Source organism: Dufourea novaeangliae, unplaced genomic scaffold, assembly GCF_001272555.1.
Source record: "Dufourea novaeangliae isolate 0120121106 unplaced genomic scaffold, ASM127255v1 scaffold141, whole genome shotgun sequence".
In the NCBI taxonomy this organism is placed as follows: Eukaryota; Metazoa; Arthropoda; class Insecta; order Hymenoptera; family Halictidae; genus Dufourea; species Dufourea novaeangliae.
Window position 1 is genome coordinate 1,250,930 of NW_015374017.1, and position 20,169 is coordinate 1,271,098.

Consider the following 20,169-nt stretch of genomic DNA (forward strand, 5'->3'; position numbering starts at 1 on the left):
TGGAACAAGAACATTTATGCGGAAAATCTATCGAAACGATCGTCTATCGAAAGAACAAAGACCGATCCAAAGTTTACACCTGCAGCGTATATCATTAACCCCCGCGCATTATTCGGGATTGATTAGACCGGAACCGAAACGTTTATTTCGGTACAATTCTCACGCTAAAAAGTCTATAGATCAATTCTATTCAAATAATGCATAGATCAATTCTGCACGAACAATGCATAGATCGATTCTGTGCGAATAATTTATGGGTTACTCGCCTACAGGTCACGGGATGTGACGTTTATTTTAACCCTTTAATAAGGTGAGACCAATTGCGTGTATCATGTCGCCCGATTTCACAATATCATCCAAAACTTGCATAATATCCAAGAAACAATAAGAATTGAAATAAGAAAAAGGTTATTCTTAAAAAGCATTTAATGTTCGTGTGAAGGGGAAATGCCCCGCATGGCAATATGTTTAATGGCAATATAGTTAGAGTCCACTGTATCTCGTTAACAAAGCCTCAGATAACATTTTTGTTACGGAAATACTTGTTTCAAATCACCTCACGAGTCTCCCATTTCCGAGTCCTCCAACATTTTTAACTGAATACTTTAACTGAAATTCCGATGAAAGTATTTCTAGGATTTCATTAATTGTAAAATACGAAATCTGGAATCCGTCATTCTGACAGGTAGTTCTAGTGTTAATCCCTTGCCTTATGCCCTATAACATCGAGTCAGATCGATGGAAAACCGTCGATTCGTCTTCGAAAGGGTGTGAAAAAATCGCTCAGCGTCCCAGACATTAAAACCGGATCTCGAGATCGGTTATTAAATCGCTTGGGAATTTCTCTTTCGATGTTCTTCCTTCATCGATTGCGAACGTCCCGCGAAAGACAGCGCGCATTCCAAGATGGAGAGAAAGACCCGTTGGCGGAGGGAGTTTCGTGAAAAGGTGGGCAAAAGCGAGAAAGAGAAGCGTGAAGATCGTGGGAGAAAGAGGCAGAGAGAAAGGGAGTCTGCCGCGGACGGGTACGGGCGGCTACGAGAAAGTTACTAAACACGTGGTTACGTGGTGGTCCTCGAGATCGATTACACCAGACGGCCAATCTAACGTAACGTCGCGTCGCGTCGAGTCTAGAGATGGTGTGCAAAATCACTAATAATGATTTATCACAGTGATCTCGCAGAATCACGATCATGGTCGTGATTTAAGGGGTCATGCTCAGTCAGAAATTTTCAAAAAATCGATATAAATAATATAAACAAGTCGTATATAAATAAACACTGCATATTAAATTCTTAATATTAAATTAATAAGGGCGGCGATACTACACCCGGGCGGCCAACAACCCAGGAACGCCCTGATTATAGCTTATATTTATGCCTCAATTATTTATGTTCAAGATACGTGTAAAAAAAATAAGCATAATTTAAACGATGAAAACAAGGACGACGCAAAGAGAATTATAAAACCTCATTTTTCTCGAATATTTGAATATGTCAGTTAGGACAATTAAACTAAAGGTGGCAGTATAGGTTGAGATTCCCTTTCTGCAACACACGCTCCTTTGTAAATTTGCCTGTCGCTTGCGTTTGGTCGCGTGCCTCTTTAACCCGTTTACTAAAGGGTAGACGGTTTAAACCCGTGTGTAACGGCGTGTAACTTTCAAGTCGTACACTGAACAATTCCGCTGGCAAGTACGTATTAGAACACTTATCGGATATACGGTGAACGTTAGAAGGCGTCACGAAATTGCTGAAGGATGACATGGATGAAAATGAATACCGTTTAGAGGATATTATTAAATTCTCGGTGGAGAACGCTTATGTTAGTATGAAGTAATAAAAGTGACGGTGGAATATAGTATTTTTACGAAACACATTTCCTTCGTACAGACCAGGTGTCCTACTATGTACTTATGAGTGGCCAGTGTATGAAACTAGGGTAAATCGAGGCGAAACAGATCATTTTCTGTTTGATAGTAAAAAAAATAATTGTCCAAGTTTAGAATGCCAACTGTTTGTTATAAATTTGTAATTAGTACACATTTAACTTGAACATTAATAATAAAAAAAAAATTTTAAACTTAAAAATCTTCCTCTTGCAAACAAAAAACGAAAATGTGAGAAATATCCGATTCGCCCCAAAAGTCGGGGCGAAAGGTTTTCAACCCCTCATAAATTTGTTTTTTTTGCCCGAAGCCGAGGCTCTGCTTAATTTCTGTTTACTCTGTTTTGATTGGTTTCACAGGACTCCGCCCAGTGGTGGGAATAACGCCGTTGCTCGAGTCGCATTCATCGAGGAATTACTGTATTTAAGCAGTTAATGAAGAGGAAGAAATTTATTAATATTGTCACGTGAATCTATGGTCCTTTGCGAGATAAATGCAGAAAGCATTAGAAGACAGCCAAATTCAATCATTCTATATTCAGTATTTAATAATTTAATACATGTACGCTTTATTATCTAGTATTAGATTGATGAACTACAAGACTGTATTTCTCCATTAAGGATAATTTAGTGCTTAACATTCATTCATAATGTAAGAACGCGTGTCTTTAATTTAATTATGTATATCCTTATTACCCTGCGAGATATGTGCATTTACAAGCAGGTAACAATGCATAAAACAAAAGTGGAATAAAAACGTTAACGACAATGTACAAATTAACATTAATACCTCCATTACCCAATACCACCGATCGTCGATGTAAGATTCTTTTATGTAATTTATATTTTCATAAATTAGTCGATGTAAACGTGATTTTGCATAAATATTCAAACAGCTGACATCGAAATTAAACACGCTTTCGCCGCAGGCGAAACGACGGTATACCTACATTTATTTCTGTTTTTAAACGATTTCTTTCGTTCTGACACGATCTATTCAATTTGCCTCCATTTAATTGGAATTATAAGGTAAAACATTCCTACTTATTGTTCTAGGAAACTGCACTTAATTGAAAAAAATTCTTAATTCCTTTTTAATAATCTATACGAATGTAGATTATTTAATATATATTTATATATTTAATTATGTTCTTGTGTTATTTATCGTATTTTACTTGTATTAGTTTCCATCAACTTGTTTGTCAAAAATAAAAAAAAAAAAAAAAATAAACATGAAAATGTTCGTACTTTTGGCTAGAAAAAACGGAAGGGGAAAAGCCTCGGTGTACGCGACAGAATTTCAGCTCTTCCGGCGTGCGCGCGTCTAACACTGTTTAGAAAGTATTTTATTAGCGGGGCCCCATCGGACGAGCTCGATCCTCTTCGGTAGGCCTCGTCATCTTTCGATCTTTCGAATCCTCTGCCCCGAAACAACGGTTACGACACCGCGAGAAAAGAAACTCTTATTTTTTTCTCTTTCGTCCTCCGAGAGAACTTTGCACCTACCCGATGATCGTTCGTAAATCAACGCTCGAGAAAATTGAACAAATCGATCGTAACTTAGCGAATATCCAATAAATGTTACCAGACATTAGGAAATTGCTGAACGTCCGAAATAAATATTGTTTTAGGAGATACGAAAGCTTATGTTACTATGAAGTAACACGGAAAGGCACGGAAGTGTCCCCCTCTGATTTTGGTGAAACTTCGTATATCTGTTAAGCAGTCAAAAATAAGGGATACGTATTTTTTTTATCGGCTGAGACACGACTTTAGGGAGTGAAACCACCCCTCGAAATTTCGATCGGAAATTTTTTTTCTCCTCTAGTTTTCGAGATGATAGTTTCAGGTAAAATGAATATCCGTAATATAATTTGAAACAAGACTAACATCCTCTACGAACGTAAATATTTCCAACGATTTCTGACACAAAAAAACGAAATAAAGTACAACTGACATACGGCCTTTTTGCAATGTTGCAGTCAACCTGTTAACGCAACGTTGGGTCCTAATCGACTAACACTAAACCTACCACGACCGGTCAAAATGATCAGTTCTGGCGTACCAATTCCTACCTTTCTGAAGGGTTCGGTAGGTTTAGTGTTAAAGCCTTAACACAGGCCTCATTTCCATCTTCACCTACCAAAAACCACCCTCTAAATTAACAAACGTCGCTGGTCTCATGAATCGATCGACAAAAGTGTGAATTTGCATAAACCTACCGCAGTCCAGCGATAAACTGAAATCCCATGGACACGATGGCGGTGCAATTCTATGCGGGGGGAGGCAACAAATCGCGCTTATAAGGGGTGAGGGTGCGGCAGAGGGGACGTTGCAGTAATTCACGAGGCAGGACGTTGTAATTCGAGTAATCGACGCAGGCTTTCCAACGGGGCGAGGAATTTATCGACGTTGCTTTCGTAAAGGAAAGGTTCGGCAGATGAAAATAGACTCTCCCCCCATTTCCGAGATGACCATGAAATTCTCTTCTCGAATGAGCCGCCTCTATGTATAGGAGCTACCTTAACTGCTCGTTTCGTAAAACGACCGACCGTTTATTTTTTCCTTACCAAGCTACATACTATATTTTTTCTTCCTTATCGTTGCACCAGGGGAGGGGAGACCGAGGCTAGTTGACTAACTTTTAACATGTCTGATTATAACAAATACACCATTCATATATTGTTGACTTGATGCATACCAAAGGTTCACACATTTACTCAGAGACTTCTACCGAAACGTAAAATACCGGTATATAAACAAATTTATAAATATAGAAAATTTTGAATTTTTTTGAAACTTTGCAGGTTTGTAGGGAACTCTAATTCTCGAAGAACGATGACAAAGGTCATTTTAACCCTAGTTTTCCGGGAACTTCATCCGACTCAACAATTTCCAGTAACTAATTTAAGTTTGAAATTATTTATGGTAATTCAAACAACAAGAAAGTCCAAATGGACAATGTGTAAATTGCAACACGTATTGTACGGTATTGTTTGCCAGGACTGTAGCGCTGTAACTTTATAAAAAACGAAAATGTGGAAGAAAGTTGCGACACAAGACGACATTGGTTGACCTCTTAATAACGAGGAAAGGATTCAATGAGGAAACACGGCCTTTTTAATTAGTCATCTTCTATTCGTCGGCAAATATTAATCAATTGCGAAATAATAAATTCCCCCTCGCATCTGGTTGGTCTCCCTTTTTTGCGAACTGAATCGAATGAAATACCATACGACATTCGACGAGAAAAAAATGATGGAATTGATTCTCTGTAAACGGTAATTGAATTTTTCTTCTTTTGTTACTGAATTAAGGTCCGAATAACATGTATGACGACAGGAACGAACGAATTCGTTTGTTCGTTGTGACATTCGAGGTTTACTATATCGATGACTATATTAGATTTCCCCTTACCTATTGTACGTTCGTTTGCAATAAAAGAAATAATGGACTTCTTTGTATGGTGCAGTAACTACTGCTCCAGATGCTTCAACTTACTCTAGTAATGGCCCTCTAGTGGTCCACGATTCGGGACCAATATCGAGAGAGAAGCAGGGTACCGTAATTATATCATGGTTGGATGGATCCCACTCTCGAACCCGTTTGATATTGACCGAGCTAGAGCAACGACAAGTTTGTAATAACTGTGTTAAAACAACGAATCCAATATACCTTAAATTGGAATGCACACAAGATATATTGCTACTTAAAAAAAAAACCATGTGAGCTTTCGGAATTTTGCATTCGTATTTTTACCTCTAAAGTGAAACGTCCCAATGTCCCTTCCTAACGTTACGTACATTCAGAAGAGTAAAAATTAAATATAACAATATAGTAATTGTTTGCAAAGAACAGCGGTTAAAGCAATTCTTGACCATAGCTGTCGTGCACACGTTTACACGTCGATATTCCCATCCTGGAAAATTGCTTCTTGGGAAATAATTATTCAGTGACTTGAGAACAGAATCGAATCAGTAGTCAATCTTGTTTATGGGCCGAACAGAGGGGGGACAAGCTTTGTTTCCCTTCGAACAATATAAATGAAGTCACCGAAGCCAGAAATTGTCATGCTTTGTCAATCCTTTTCGGCTTAATGGAGCTCCTTTCAATGGAGTCCGAGGCATCTTGGGCAATCTTCATCGATCGGCCATCTTGGATCATTCACACAGATTTAACATTTTTTCTTTGGCCACTTTTAATCATTTTTCTCTATAGTTCCCTTGTCATTTGGCTAAAAGTTAAATTCCTGTAGCCTTTATTTTCCACGAATCTTTAGGATGAGACAGGTCATTTTCGGTAATTTTCTTTTAAACTTCTGTGGCCATTCTTAGTAATTTTCTTTTAAACTTCTGTGGCCATTCTTTGTAATTTTCTTTTAAACTTCTGTGGCCATTCTCGATCATTCTCCATTGAACTTTTTTAGCTTTCGATTTTTTTTATGAATCTTCACGGTCACAACTGGTCCCTGAAAGCCGTTGGAAGGGCCTTGATAGCCCTTCACGAACTTCAACGAACCTTGAACGCTACTGAAGACTCTGATAGCTTTCGATCTCGAGTTTCGAAGTATTTCGAAATTAATTTGAAGTATTCTGAAGCGCTTGGATTCACAACTATGTACTGCGCACATTACGAAACGTTACACGCGTTTCACAAGGAAAAAAACATCGAGTCAAGAACCAGAGTAAGAACAGTTAACTTCAATTCAGACATGAAGATATAAATTCATACTATTTTTAGACTCCCATACGCGAGAACCTTTGAATCGAGCAAAGATACGTAAGCGTCCCAATGTTAGAACGAAAAAGAAAAAGGTAAAAAGAGTGTACCAATGAAATTGTCCAATATGAAATGATGCTGAACACGACCTGATTCAAACAATATTCAATTATCTAACGTGGTTTTGTTGTTTCTGTGCGATTCTGACCCGCCGCAGTTGTTTGTTCGAGCCACTTTAATCAACTCGAGTAGAAAAAAGAATAAATAAAAGGTAACAAATTTAAACAAGAGTTAATGCACAAATTGGCTTTTTTGAAGTTGCAATTTCAACGACCCATTTGGATTATTGGGTTCTGAATTTTGGCTCGCTACAATAAAAAACACAGGTTGCTCATCGCTGATTTATAAGAATATTGAGAAACAGGGACCAGGTGTATGTTCGTGCTCGAAATATTTCAAATATACGAAAACACGAGAGTTTCCGTGATCCACGCGAAGCATGTTTCAATAGGGAACACGAGAATTCTCGTGATCCGTCTGCCACATGTTGACTTTTCTACCAAAAAAAAAAAAAGAACAATGGATGACACAGCGATCTTTTTTCTGTAATAGAGCGAACCCTTAGTTTGTTGATTGTGATGGTCACCGAAGATACAGTACCAGACAAAATTATAATAAGCTGATTGTAAGAGTTTGTTTGAAAATCAAGATTTTCGCATAATTTAACAGTTGTAATCGATACAGAGTAGTCTATACAGTCGAGAAAGAAAATACCTGTTAAGGTAATCCATACTTTTCATCGATTAATCCTCGGAATAACCTGTGAAGAGGTACTTCATGCCTACCATATTACTATTTCACAAATTCCCGCTGGAATAATTAATTGAAAATTCAGGAAAAATTGGGAAAATCTTTTCATACGAGAGCATAAGTATTGTTTCGAAGAAATATAAAACAAAATTCAACAAAAAATGAAAACAGACACTGGACGTGTAAATGGGAAAAGAATAAAATAAACAGTATATGTACGTGGATGACAGTGAAAAAAAAAGTGTTACACGTCAGGACCATGAGGATTGTCAAAGTGAAAGTGACCGAACTACTGCCTGAAGTTTCATTTTAAAACAACTTCTGTATTCTAAAAAAAAATCACTCGTAAAACTATTTATTTCCAATAAATATTCTTAAGTTTAGTGGGACACTTCTATTTAAACCCTTTATTCCCAGATACATATTGAAAACACAAAATTTTTGTTTCACAGATTTTCACTAGGTGGGCATCGAGTACCTTCACCATTGATTGTTCATGTAACCAAAACAAAATCCTGGTATTACGGGGGTCAATACAGAAAAGGCTAAAGAAATTAATTTTCGAAGAATTACTATGCTTAAACTGTTATACTTTTGTCCGGTACTGTATCAAGAGTGCTGCCATTAACGAATGAAACGCGAAACAAACGGTGATTGAGTTACATCCTGACAGAAGAGTATGGAGGAGGAGAACGCTAAAGAAATTAATCTTCGAAGAATTACTACGCTCAAATTGTTATACTTTTGTCTAGTACTATACCAAGACTGGTCCCAGTAACGAAAAAAACGCGAAACACACGGTAATGGGGTTAGATTCTCACAGGGGAGTGATAACTACTCCTCGGCCAGGTGACACACGGCCGAATTTGCATCCCCCTCCCCGCCCCTCTTTACGCACTGACGCACGCGATCAGTTTCTCACATTGCGTGTATCATATATAATTTTAAGCGACGCGTGTCGTGGCGACAGGGTACAGTCATTCTCGTATTGATCCTGTTTCCTTCGTTTTGTTCAGTTTCGACCCTCGTAGCGAGCTTCCAGGTAATTCAGGGGGTAGTCAGTTGACCACCACCACCATCAAATATAATATACATATACATATAGAAAGCAACGATGAATTTGAGTAGTTTGCGAGAAATGTTTTTAGAAGAATAATTCCTCCGAAGGTCATTTCAAGGTCAACATATTATACATGGCTGAATTTATCTGTTCATTACTATAACGTTACGCTAATCAACATACATTATCCCATTAAAAAAAAAAACCCCCAACAATGACCTTGAGATATCTGAAAATATGACCTTGAGAAAAACATTCTTTCCCTTACGTATTTTCTTGTGTCATTGAAACCACCGGAAATATCCTTCTAACTTCACAAAGAAACTCAAGTCACTTGGTCCAATTTTTTGAAAGAGTTGTTCTGTTTTAAAGGGTGTACGAATACTTTTTTTTACCCAACTGTATACACGCACACACGACCGAATCGCGTGGCTTTTTCTGGGCCACCGCGGCGCAGATAAACGGCAAAGACCAAATAGTGACAGATAACGACGCGCTCGGCTATCGCGTTCATTGGACTCTCCCCTAAAGGGGGTAGGAGAAGGGGGGTGCTTGTATTAATCATCGAGACCCCGCGGTTTTCAGAGGCGAGGTTTCTGGGTCCGAGGATCGATCGACCTTTTACTCGCCGCGGAAGCGATCGCTGACATTTGTCCTGCCACGTGGCAAAAAATGCGGTCACTTCGATTGCCCACAAAAACGAATCCGAAGCGATTTGTTCGTATTCCTTCGAGAATCCAGCAAAGTGTACCATACGAGTACTTATACTTACAAGGATCCGAAAATTGTTATAGACCGTACTTGGTAAGGTGGGGTCGGATCCGACCCGAAAAAAAAGTTATTGAACTTGTATGTTCCTTTATTTATGTAATAACGAATAATAATTTAGTTATGTAACATATAATAATAAGTATTAAGCGTTTACTGAATAAGAAAAAAATATTTTAAAACGAAAATACAAAAAAAAAATATCCAAAAATAAAAAATGGGACAGCATAAGAGGAACTATAACTTGGGTCAAATATGACCCAAGCCTTACCATTAGAGGGTTAACAATTATTTTCCAGATGTTTTGCAAATTGATTCTGATAATCAAACGATTTTCATCGATTTTCTAATCATTTTGTTTCGAATTATGTGCGTAGCTCCTAGTAGCCCTAATCTGATCCGATTATTTTCCGTTACTTGAGATCTGTCGCAAAGATTATCGAACCGATTCCATAAAATTGTTTCACCGTGACGCATCGATATATTACGTTATATCTGACGAATACGAAGAGACAGATATGTATACGTGGTCTTGCCAGTGGATGGATATTCCGCTTTCGAGCAATGATTTCGTCACCGATGGACGCAACTCCGGAGGTGAATGTGTCATACAGAATTGCCATTACGAACAATTCAACCGGGTCTGCAAACTTTCCAGCAATTAAATGTTGTAACCGGGGCATTTCGATCGATTACTTTTATTTTTCACCGTGTAACCGGAAGAAGCTTGAAATACCTTACGGTCACGGAACGCGGTGAATTATTACTCGAGTTTATTCACGATGGTTGCTCATACATGAATCATGAATCGAAAATAACGAGTACGATCTAGAGAATTGCATGGAATTTAAGGGGATTAACAGAAGAAAGTAACCATCTAACCTAAATATTATTTAAAATGCCATAAACCGTCGGGGATCTACCCTGAAGGTAACTTTTTTATGGAGCACGCCTTATGATAATAGATTAGATACTTATATAGATACTTATTTAGAGCCCTTTGTTAGAACTCTAAAATTATTGAAGGTATGGTCAGTTCGAAACCTGTAAACGGTTTTGAAATGAAGGTTTGGACATGAGGATTTGAAACTAAAGCTTTGAAAGTTATGGTTCGAAATGGAAGGATGGAAAATGAAGGTATCGAAACTGAAGGTATTGGAAATGAAAGTTGGAAACTAAAGGTATCGAAACTGAAGGTATGGGAACTGAATGTATTGGAACTAAAGGTTTTTGAATTGAAGGTATTGGAACTGTAGGTTGAAAACTGAAGAGTATCGAAACTTTATGAACACTTCTCTGTAAAGACTTAGCTGAGATCGGTACCATAAATGTGTCTATACCTCCTGTAACAGACTCTATCTATTGTAATTTAAGGTACAATCGAGGCCCACATGAACCACCAATACCATGGTCTTAAAAGCGATCAGAGTTTACGACTGTATTCTCATTACGTGTAGATGAGGTGAAAGAGTCCTCGGCGGTGTCTATTGCCGTAAAAGATAACAGTTGATTGCCCCACACCTGTTACCGTAAAGGCTTACCTACTCGAGAGGCTAAGTAATCACTAAATGAACACTCCGCGAAGAACCATTATCAATCCGTAAGTCGCTGCAATCAAGCCCAGAATGGCCATTCCGTGCGATTTCCCAGACAGGGAACTACAGAAACACGGGGAAACGCCAAAACGCTTGTTTAATTATTTCCAACCGCGCTGAATACCCAGTTCCGAAACTCGAGCCATTATTAACGAGATGTACTGGTGCCTTGCGTGGATTCCAGGCGGCTCTCTCGTCTGTCCCAGTTTTTGCGTCATCGGACGATAACACGGACAAACAGGAATGTTTTTTTTTTTTATTAGACGCGATTAAAGTCGTAATCGATTGACAGCACATACGACATCGTACGACTTATGGCTTCCCTCGGAATGCCATTTCGCGTTGGATTCCTATCGATTCCTTCGAATCCGTTGTTATCCTCTAATAGGTAATGCCAAACAAGTGCTCCGACAATGATATCGTTATTTCGAGCCTCCCCACGACGAAGGACGGAAAGAGAAAATGGATAAAGAGGGGAAAAAAGGATAAAAGGAGGGAAGAAGGAAAATGGGGAAGTTAATTACCGGGACATTTCGACCATGTACCCTTAAATGGCGGCTCAAGACGCTTTGCAGCGGTCTGTCGACATTGATTGCCCTTCTAGACCGAATCTGGTATACACACCGACTCTTCGATACTTATCGAAACCATTTGATCGTTCCCATAAGTAAATGCGGTCTCGGGGTGCACTAAAGTCTGCTAATAAAAGTGGACGTCGCGTGATTCTACCCTCCTGAAAAGATTGTTAGGGTAAATAGAAATCTTTCTTGGGATGCACTGGGTAGGTATACCTTTGTTATTGTCCCTGGAACTAAGAAGGGAAGGACCCCAACTATCCGACTTTGATTTTAATGGATTCTGTACAATGATAGTATATAGGTTCCTAATGATATATATGAAATATTAGGCGTAGACACTCGATAATTTTGAAGATATAATCAATTAAATTTACAAACGTTCAAGATATAAGATGAATATTAAATCAATAGTTATCGAAGTTGCTTGGCAAAGTAAAATAAACCACCCCAGCCAGGAACGACCCTGTTGCTGTGTTCGGCGCTCGAAACGCCGAAACTTTGACTCCCAAGCGATTTTACGACCTCACTGTAAAGGTTCCAGGGACGGTGTACTTTGGAAATTTCGGAACGAAATAAGGAAACATCGTTCGCTGTCGTTTACGAGAGAAATAATACGGGCGGCGAGCGAGAACATGTGCCCAGTGTACAGATAAAGCGTCATTAGTATGTAACAGACGGTAATGGGATGCAAACTATGTCTCGAAACATCTCGAGTCAACGAACCAGAGTGGAGAAATGTTAAAATCGTCTGCGAGACGGTGGCTGGTGGAAGATTATATTTGATAAGTTCCTGGAAATCTGTGTTTTTCGAATTACGAAACGTGTCTGGTAACGAATTTTACCGTTAATATTGTACGAATTCACGTTATTACACAGAACGGGGACCTGTACCGTTGAAAGATATCCAAACAATTCGAAACTGGTAACGGAACATTATTCACTAAAGAGGATTCGGTATATTGGAGAGACACCATTGGTGCTTTTCCGTGCTCAAGGATAACCGATCAGTATTCCACGAACTGCGGGGATAAAGGGTTACAACACCACGAAGACTTGTACAGTAGATTCTCAAATTTGCTCTCGAGTTGCTCAAGACTTATTTGCTCTACGACCCGTATGAAAATTTACAAGTGGGAGCATTAATATTCTCCAGCAGTGAAGTAGGTGGCAAACTAGTTAACCGCACAAGGCCTATTCCCCGAGCAATTTGGTCGTCTACTTTAGAACAGGTTGATCGATACGAAATTGTAACGACCCTATCGTGTCGTATTCATCAAGGAATTACTGTACCTCCAATAATTACTCCATAAGAACCATGTTAAATATAATATAGAAAACTAGCTATTTTAACTTCGATTCGGAAACAATTTGGGCGAAATAAAAAGGAAAACCAATTTTCTTCCCCCGATCCAGAGGCAGGTATTTCCCATCCCTCGATTCTAACATCTGAAAAATCACCGACCAACATTCGATATTCTATTCAATTCCAGCGAAATACCCCGCGTGCTACCTTCTCGATTCCGATGCGCACCGCAGGATCGTTCGATCGTGGTCGACGGAACGTTCTCATCCGGAAGGAAACGAAATTGGAAGGAATCGACGCGGTTTTATTTAGCCTTCCGGTATATGCCCCGCCACACAGTGAGCCAAATGACGATTCTAACTGGAGAAAATCATAAGTCAGTAATAAGTAAACTAATGAAGATACGAAAAAATTATTTCTACAAAAGTTTTTTGGTAGGGGAGACCGGAGCAGGTTGTAACACAGGGTAAGTTGTAATGTAATTAAAATTATCTAAACGACAAATTTGGCAACGTAGCAGGATGCCAGAGCGGTTTGAAAATATTGACATCGTCGGTTTAATTGCAACAATCGATCATCAAGTGTCTGTTTTGTAGCTACAGGTTAGATTTTTTTATTAATTGGAGCACGTATATTCTCGATCGAATATCCGTTGACTTCGAGCCCGACCAACGACTGTCACTTTTCATCCCCGACTCCTTACATCAGACGTTCAGCGAAAGGTTAAACGATTCGAACGAACTCGCTGAAATTGTAGACCGAGTTTCACCAATTTCTAAAAGTTTTGCTGCAACAATTCCTGTGTCCAGTGCACGATCAGAAGTGTTTCGAGTTCAAATATTTCTAAAACACTAATGTCATAAAGTACAGATATAAAATGTTTGATGCATGAAATATTCAGCGCCAATCGAAATTGTTGCTGACGGTCGTTAATCAGTATGAATCAGCAAAAGAACCGAGGATTCGAAGTTCATTCTGAGCATAAATACTAATCACGTTCGGATAAAGATTTTCCTCGATGTTCAACACCGTGTAATGTCCACATTTTTACTATCATTACATCATCGAGATAATGTCGTAAAGACATATATAAGCTCTTGGCTGTTAAGAACATAAATATTTACGCGATTAATTGTATACTTATCGCTTTGAATCGACATTATATTCCCAACTATATATGTATAGCGCTTTGTAAATCTTACTAATTATAAATTGAACATTTTTCAACATGTTACCTTAAATAATTAATTAACGCGTGACCGGTGGATCGTCAAGTGTTTTTGGAAAAAGAAATACAAAAATAGTAACAAACGACAAAGTGTCTAACAAAAAAAAAAAATAAATAACCCAGAAGGAACAAAAATATAAATGTGGAACAAAGAGAGATAAAAACAATGATGAAACAATTCGATGATCCACACCCAATCATGGATGGCAAAAAAGATTGAAGGCAGCGTGTTCCACCAATGGATCACCACATCATTTCCTCATTTTTCTATGAAAGAAAACCGCGAACATTTAACAAGTGTCCAAATTAAAAACTGAAAAAATAAATCAGATTTAACCCCCTACAGCATCGAAATCAATTCCACGAATCCCGCTGCGCCGTCCCGAACGTGTCAAAAGAACTTTCGATAGAGAACGAATTGATTTACATTCGACCGATTTTATACACTGGACACCGGTGGACTTCGATTTACATAATCCAGCCGCAATTCACGGATAAGCCGTTCGTGAATTCACGCGTACGCGAGAATGGGGGGGAGGGGCTAGGGGCGATTCGATCGTTAGGCCGTGAAAAGAAGAAGAGAGAAAGCGTCGTCTGATCGAGTTCTGTCCAGCAGCAACAGCAGCCCAACGAGAGCCAATTGTACCGGAAACGAGCATTACGTCCCCGGGCGCATTATCATTTTCAAACGTAACACGTTTGCCGGTCCGCGTGCGAAAGAATTATTAATTTTCCCTCGTAACGACGGGTCGTGCGCCCCGACTTACGAACCGGAAGTAACGGCATCCGCGCGTAAAAACGAGTCGCGCCGTTCAAATAGTAAACAGTCCGTCGTCCCGCCGACTGTACATACTAGCGATGGATGATACAATATCGATATTTCGAATACCGATACTTTTAGATTCAAATGTCGATATTTCGAATACCGATACTTTTCGATTCAAATATCGATATTTCGGATATCGATACCTTTAAATTCGAATATCGATACCTTTCGATATTATGTATTCATATTTAATGTGACGATATATTCCAGTATCGACACTTAACCCATAAATACCGAAATTTAGTTACCGATGATATCGATACTTCATTCCCGATATACATGTGTATCCATACTCTGGGTATCAATACGTATCGATACAATTCGAATTATTGCCATCACTAGTACACACCACACCGAGGTATTCGTTGGTAATCCGAATATGTAAAAATATAATGTGCTAAAAATCACGCTGAATTATATTTTCGACTGGATAGTATGGACCAAAGCGGATTGGATAACATTTACGAAAGTGTTTTGTAAAAGCGGTTATGCTCTATCCGTTGCCTCGATGAACACGATTTGGAACGGCGGGAGAGGGGGAGGGTGGCGGAGAACACAATAACCGCCAGAAATCGCGGCCGGCGCCGATACAGATATCCTGGCGGGATATAAACATAGCACCGTGAATCACGGATTCGACGCGTCCCTCTGATTTATTTTCGGCCCGAGTTCCTTCATGTTATCCATCCCCACGCACCCCCTGTGCAACAGATTCGCGACGAATGGACCGTGAAGACGGAGAAATTGACTCGAAACGATGGAGTTTTAAGCCGTATTTGGTAGCTACGCTTGTTTTTGAATGGAGACGGATGACCGTTGGGTCGCTTGATACTGGAGGTCGAATCGTTTCTCGGGCATGTTCGCTATTCGGATATCCGAACAGTATGTATTGCGATAATACTCGAATTATTCGTAATGTTTCAGTACCTATAAAGCAATGTATTTTTGAACTACTAGAATGTTAACGGTGGTTGTAATCGGTGACGATGATATACGGACTTCTGAATTTAATCCACGAGCAACGATCATAAAGATCTAGATACGGACCGCTGAGGTTAATACATGGCGTTCAAGGGTTAAATGATATTTTCCTATCCGGCTGTACAGGCTGCCCAAAACTACGTGGACACTGACCGAGGTGATTATCCTCGGGAAAATGAATTAAAAAATGTAGTACAATATCCCATATAAGAATTGTTTGAGAAATGATAGATGTTGAATTAGTTTTTCCAAATAAACGAGTAAACGAGCTCACCTTACATTTTTATTTGAAACTATTAATAAATATAAGTCTTGTCTATTTACTTTAATGGACTATTTCGACCACTAGAGAGGACACCTGTTTTTCGACTACTTTGGATCACATTCCACGTACGATTTATAACTTATAGTCTACGTACCTAGTAGAGTAACAATCTAATGAATTATTTTTCGTTCCTTAAGAGAAAAATGCAGACAACTTGAAACACGATGAGACACACGTTCGTTTTTGATACTTTGCCCGACCAATATTAGTATTTCTATCTTATGTGCATACTGGATTACTGTTATTACGCGTGGTAAATAAATAAACAGAATGAGACGGCGTCGAGAAACGGCGTCAAAACCATACACAGAAAATACCGTTTTCTCCTCGATTTATATAACACGCTTATTTTTCTCGTCGCGATATCATAGTTAAAAATGGAGAATTTATGTGTTACGGGTTCGCGAAACACACGTGCCACAGATTACGTTCATCGAGCCGGAGGATTTTCTTCGATATCGATACTAAGATCTAACCTATCGCAGTATTCCGTGGAAGATGATTAGATGACTCACGGATAATTATTCCACCACAATATAACGATTATAATGTCTTTTACATCAAACAAATTGTTCGGCACCACAAAATCTATATAATTGAACCGTCTATACCGTTTCCCCAGTCAGGGACAATGTAAACATTGCAACACAACAATCCACAATTCGGGAACTGTATCGTCGTGTAATTAGCTTGTACATATATCGAAATATTGATCCCTATTATATTCAATTTATCGTTTTCTATACACGATTACAGTACACCGAGCAATGTAATGTTACAACTAAACGTCGGATGTTTGCGTCAATATAGATTTATATTTACTAAATCAGTGACCCTAATCAAACAGAAATATCTCTGGCCCATTAACTTCGAGCAGGGTACAAATAAAGTAAACACACAATCGTGTACGTCACAAGTACATAAAATCTGTAATCTGGTTACGACGAAACGTGAAGTAACTGTCATAGTAATACGTTACGAAATCATTGTAATCGTTATTGCACCGTTATTACAGATTGCGTGTTCTGTTGGAGGTTAGGTTGTGCCCGTACAGAAACCTGGAATCCAACGATTGTATCGCTTATGCACACCGTTTACTTGGGAAAATTCTTCGTAGAAACTTTAGGACAGAGTCGTGATCGACGCGATGCAAGACGGAGTCATTCATCGATCAATAACGGGACACTGGGTACGATAAACGTGGAAATCACGATACGATTGTCGACGAGGAGGCGTATTGTGGTCGGTCAGCGCGTCTCGTTTCGTTTTTACGAAGCTCGGGAGAATCGATCACGGGGCCGTCCTAACCTCAAAAGGCGCGCCGGCGGGCGGCACGCCTTGAACCATCGAGAACGGTACCACACACACTTATTTGGAAGGCCGAGAGCGCAGTATGTCAAAGGACTACACCCACCTGCGTTTACGCGTCGTTCCCTCTTCTTCTGTTCCCTTCACCGACTGTCTTCTTCTTTTTCTTTGTCTGACGGGCGTCTCGCAACACCGAGGTTACCGGCTTCTTCACCCCCCGAACTCACGGAAAATCTCTCCCGTCCCAGGGTCCCGTTTTATTTTCCTCTTGTCACCTGACCGACCGTGGTACATACAAAAGGGAACACGCCGTGGTCGTTCGTCTACGTGAACGCGGAAGATAAGGCCGCCGTTGTGTCGTCCTGGTTCCTCCTTCTCGTGTTACGGTGTGTATTCCCGGCGACGATGATCGCGCGTGTCTCGTTCGTTCGCCGTGTATCGCGAAACTGACGAAAACGACGGTTCGACTCGCTCTCGCCGCCGCTGTTAGAAGCGAGTGAACGCGAGTAAGAATGATGACTGGTGCTCGTCGCCAGTTTTCTTCATCGGCGACACGCGTCTTCTTCCTCCTCCTCCTCCTTCTCTCCGTGGTCGTCGCGGGCGCGTAGTATTACACAGACACGACGGACGGGGAAGGCGAAGAGAAAAAGGGGAGTACAGAGGGGTATAGAAACGGACGACGGAAGGAGGAATGATAAAGGAGCGGACAGCGAGGGAAAAAGAGGAAGGAGAATCCAGCTTAGTCGTCGTTGTCGTCGTCCTCGTAGGTTGGCCGAATATCTCTCTACCCCGTGGGGGACAGTTTCCTGTGCACGCGGTCGCGCTCGACTGACGGTTTCTTTTTGTACGGGCCCGTAACGTGCGGTGGTCCGCCGCCGCCACCGCCACCGCCGTCGCGTTCAAACGTTTACCTGACCGCCCCGCGCGCGTCCGTCCACCTTGCTCGCTACTCGCCCGTCGTCACCCTACTCCTCGTCGCCACGATGCTTCATTCTACCGCTACTATACACACACACACACACACATACACACATACACAGAGCACACACTCTCTCCCTCCTTTTTCCTTCCTTCCGTCCTCTTTTTCTTTTCTCTTCCTCCCGTTTTCGGTCTCTCCCACTTTCGACCACCACCACCGAGATGGATTTGTTCGTAACCTGTCACGCTTCTACGGGCGCTCGCATATACACATGGATCTCCCACCTAGCGGCTCTTTATCCGATCTCCATACGATTGATCCTCTTCTCTGTCCCTGCCCTGTGTTGTTCTCGTCTGTCGCCTATATTGCCACTCCTAGCTCCGTAAGTGTGTGTGTGTGTGTGTGTGTGTATGTGTGATTGACGGGGAAACCGAGTGGATTTTTCTTTCGAAAGGGGAACGAAAACGAAACGTACCGCGAACGAAGAGACGAGGACGACCACGACGACGAGAGGCACGACGCGACAAAGACGATGGAAACCGAGGGGGGCTCGCCGCCGCGCCGCCGTGACGACGACCAAAACCACCATCGACGATTTGCCATCTCGCGGGCGTTACTGTAAATAGTGTCGTATGGTTCTCAAATCGCGGATCCCATGTTGTACTAGGACATAAACTGATCCGTTATTTTGATTTAAATATGCTACTGACACACAATTCAAGTTCGAAACGTTTACCCACTATTTTCATATTTTTAACAATGTCACAAGGTGTTGGAGAAGAAAGACGAATATATGTATTATTAAAACAGCACATGTGTTTGAGTTTCTTGAAAATAAATATTAAATTTGCGATAAAAGTAAGGGAAATATTTAATCGAGAAACATGTATACATGTTTTACATGACAGAAACATGTATTACATGTAACATGTATACAAGTTTATTTATGAAAAAAAGTGTATTGTATTTCGTAACACTTGAAACCAAGGTACATAAAAAATTGTTAAACCACCAATGAGGGTAATCGGTATTCCGTTTTACACGGGAAATAATGCTAAAGTTGATAGTTACGTTTACAAAGTTTATGTATACTGCTGACGTCTGATTGACTTTAACTACTCTTAAATGTGTATCGTAAACTTCATAATGCATAAGTAATTGTTTTTCGTGATTAAATACCTACAATTAATCCATATAATTAAATAATATTAACACGATATTATTTTAAGGTTCATTGAAAAACTAAATGCGTCGCGCACTAACTGTGTATATATTTTTTTTTTCTCCAAAATTTCGAAGAGCATGAAAAAGCAGGTTATTTGCAAATGGACCCAGTGTCACTACCGGGAATACATTTACATCTGATTTTCGTGTTTTGACATCTCAGATCATAACCGTGGAGCGAAAAGAATTGCCAAACCAATGATGTTTGTACTGACGATAACCTCACCTGACCCAAGAAAGGACCGGAGCCTAGTTTAAAGTTTGCAAATGTTAGACGCAAATTTATTGTTGTAAAGTTTATCATTAATTTTTATCTGCCTGCTTGTTTCATTGTTTCAATAATTACGTCATTGATACACGCGGCGTTCCCTCTTTTATGTTTACAGACGTTTATACTTTCCACGAACGAAAGCAAAATAATGACGAGATACTGCGATTTAAGTTTCGTAACCGCTTCTTATTCCCGAGAAAGGATTAGGTGGCAGTCACTATTAACCTGAGTACACTGTTCAATATCGTCGTTCAATATTCTTCTCTGGAATGATATAAATGATTTCTATGTATTTATTCCTTTTCGCTTCTAAATATTTGTTTTCGATCAAAGCTTCTGGAGTGAATGTAAAAATAACTATTTCATG

The 20,169-nt window shown here is 39.9% G+C and overlaps 1 protein-coding gene across 1 annotated transcript in view; it reads right to left on the reverse strand.

Annotated features, from left to right (window-relative positions):
* The window catches only part of LOC107188892 (elongation of very long chain fatty acids protein AAEL008004), a 61,260-nt gene extending 42,372 nt beyond the window's left edge, over positions 1-18,888 (reverse strand). Inside the window, exon 1 of the mRNA XM_015577276.1 lies at positions 17,495-18,888. The gene's annotated coding sequence lies outside the window, so the exon portion shown is untranslated. The remainder of the gene's footprint in view (positions 1-17,494) is intronic.
* Between the last annotated feature and the right edge of the window lie 1,281 nt (positions 18,889-20,169).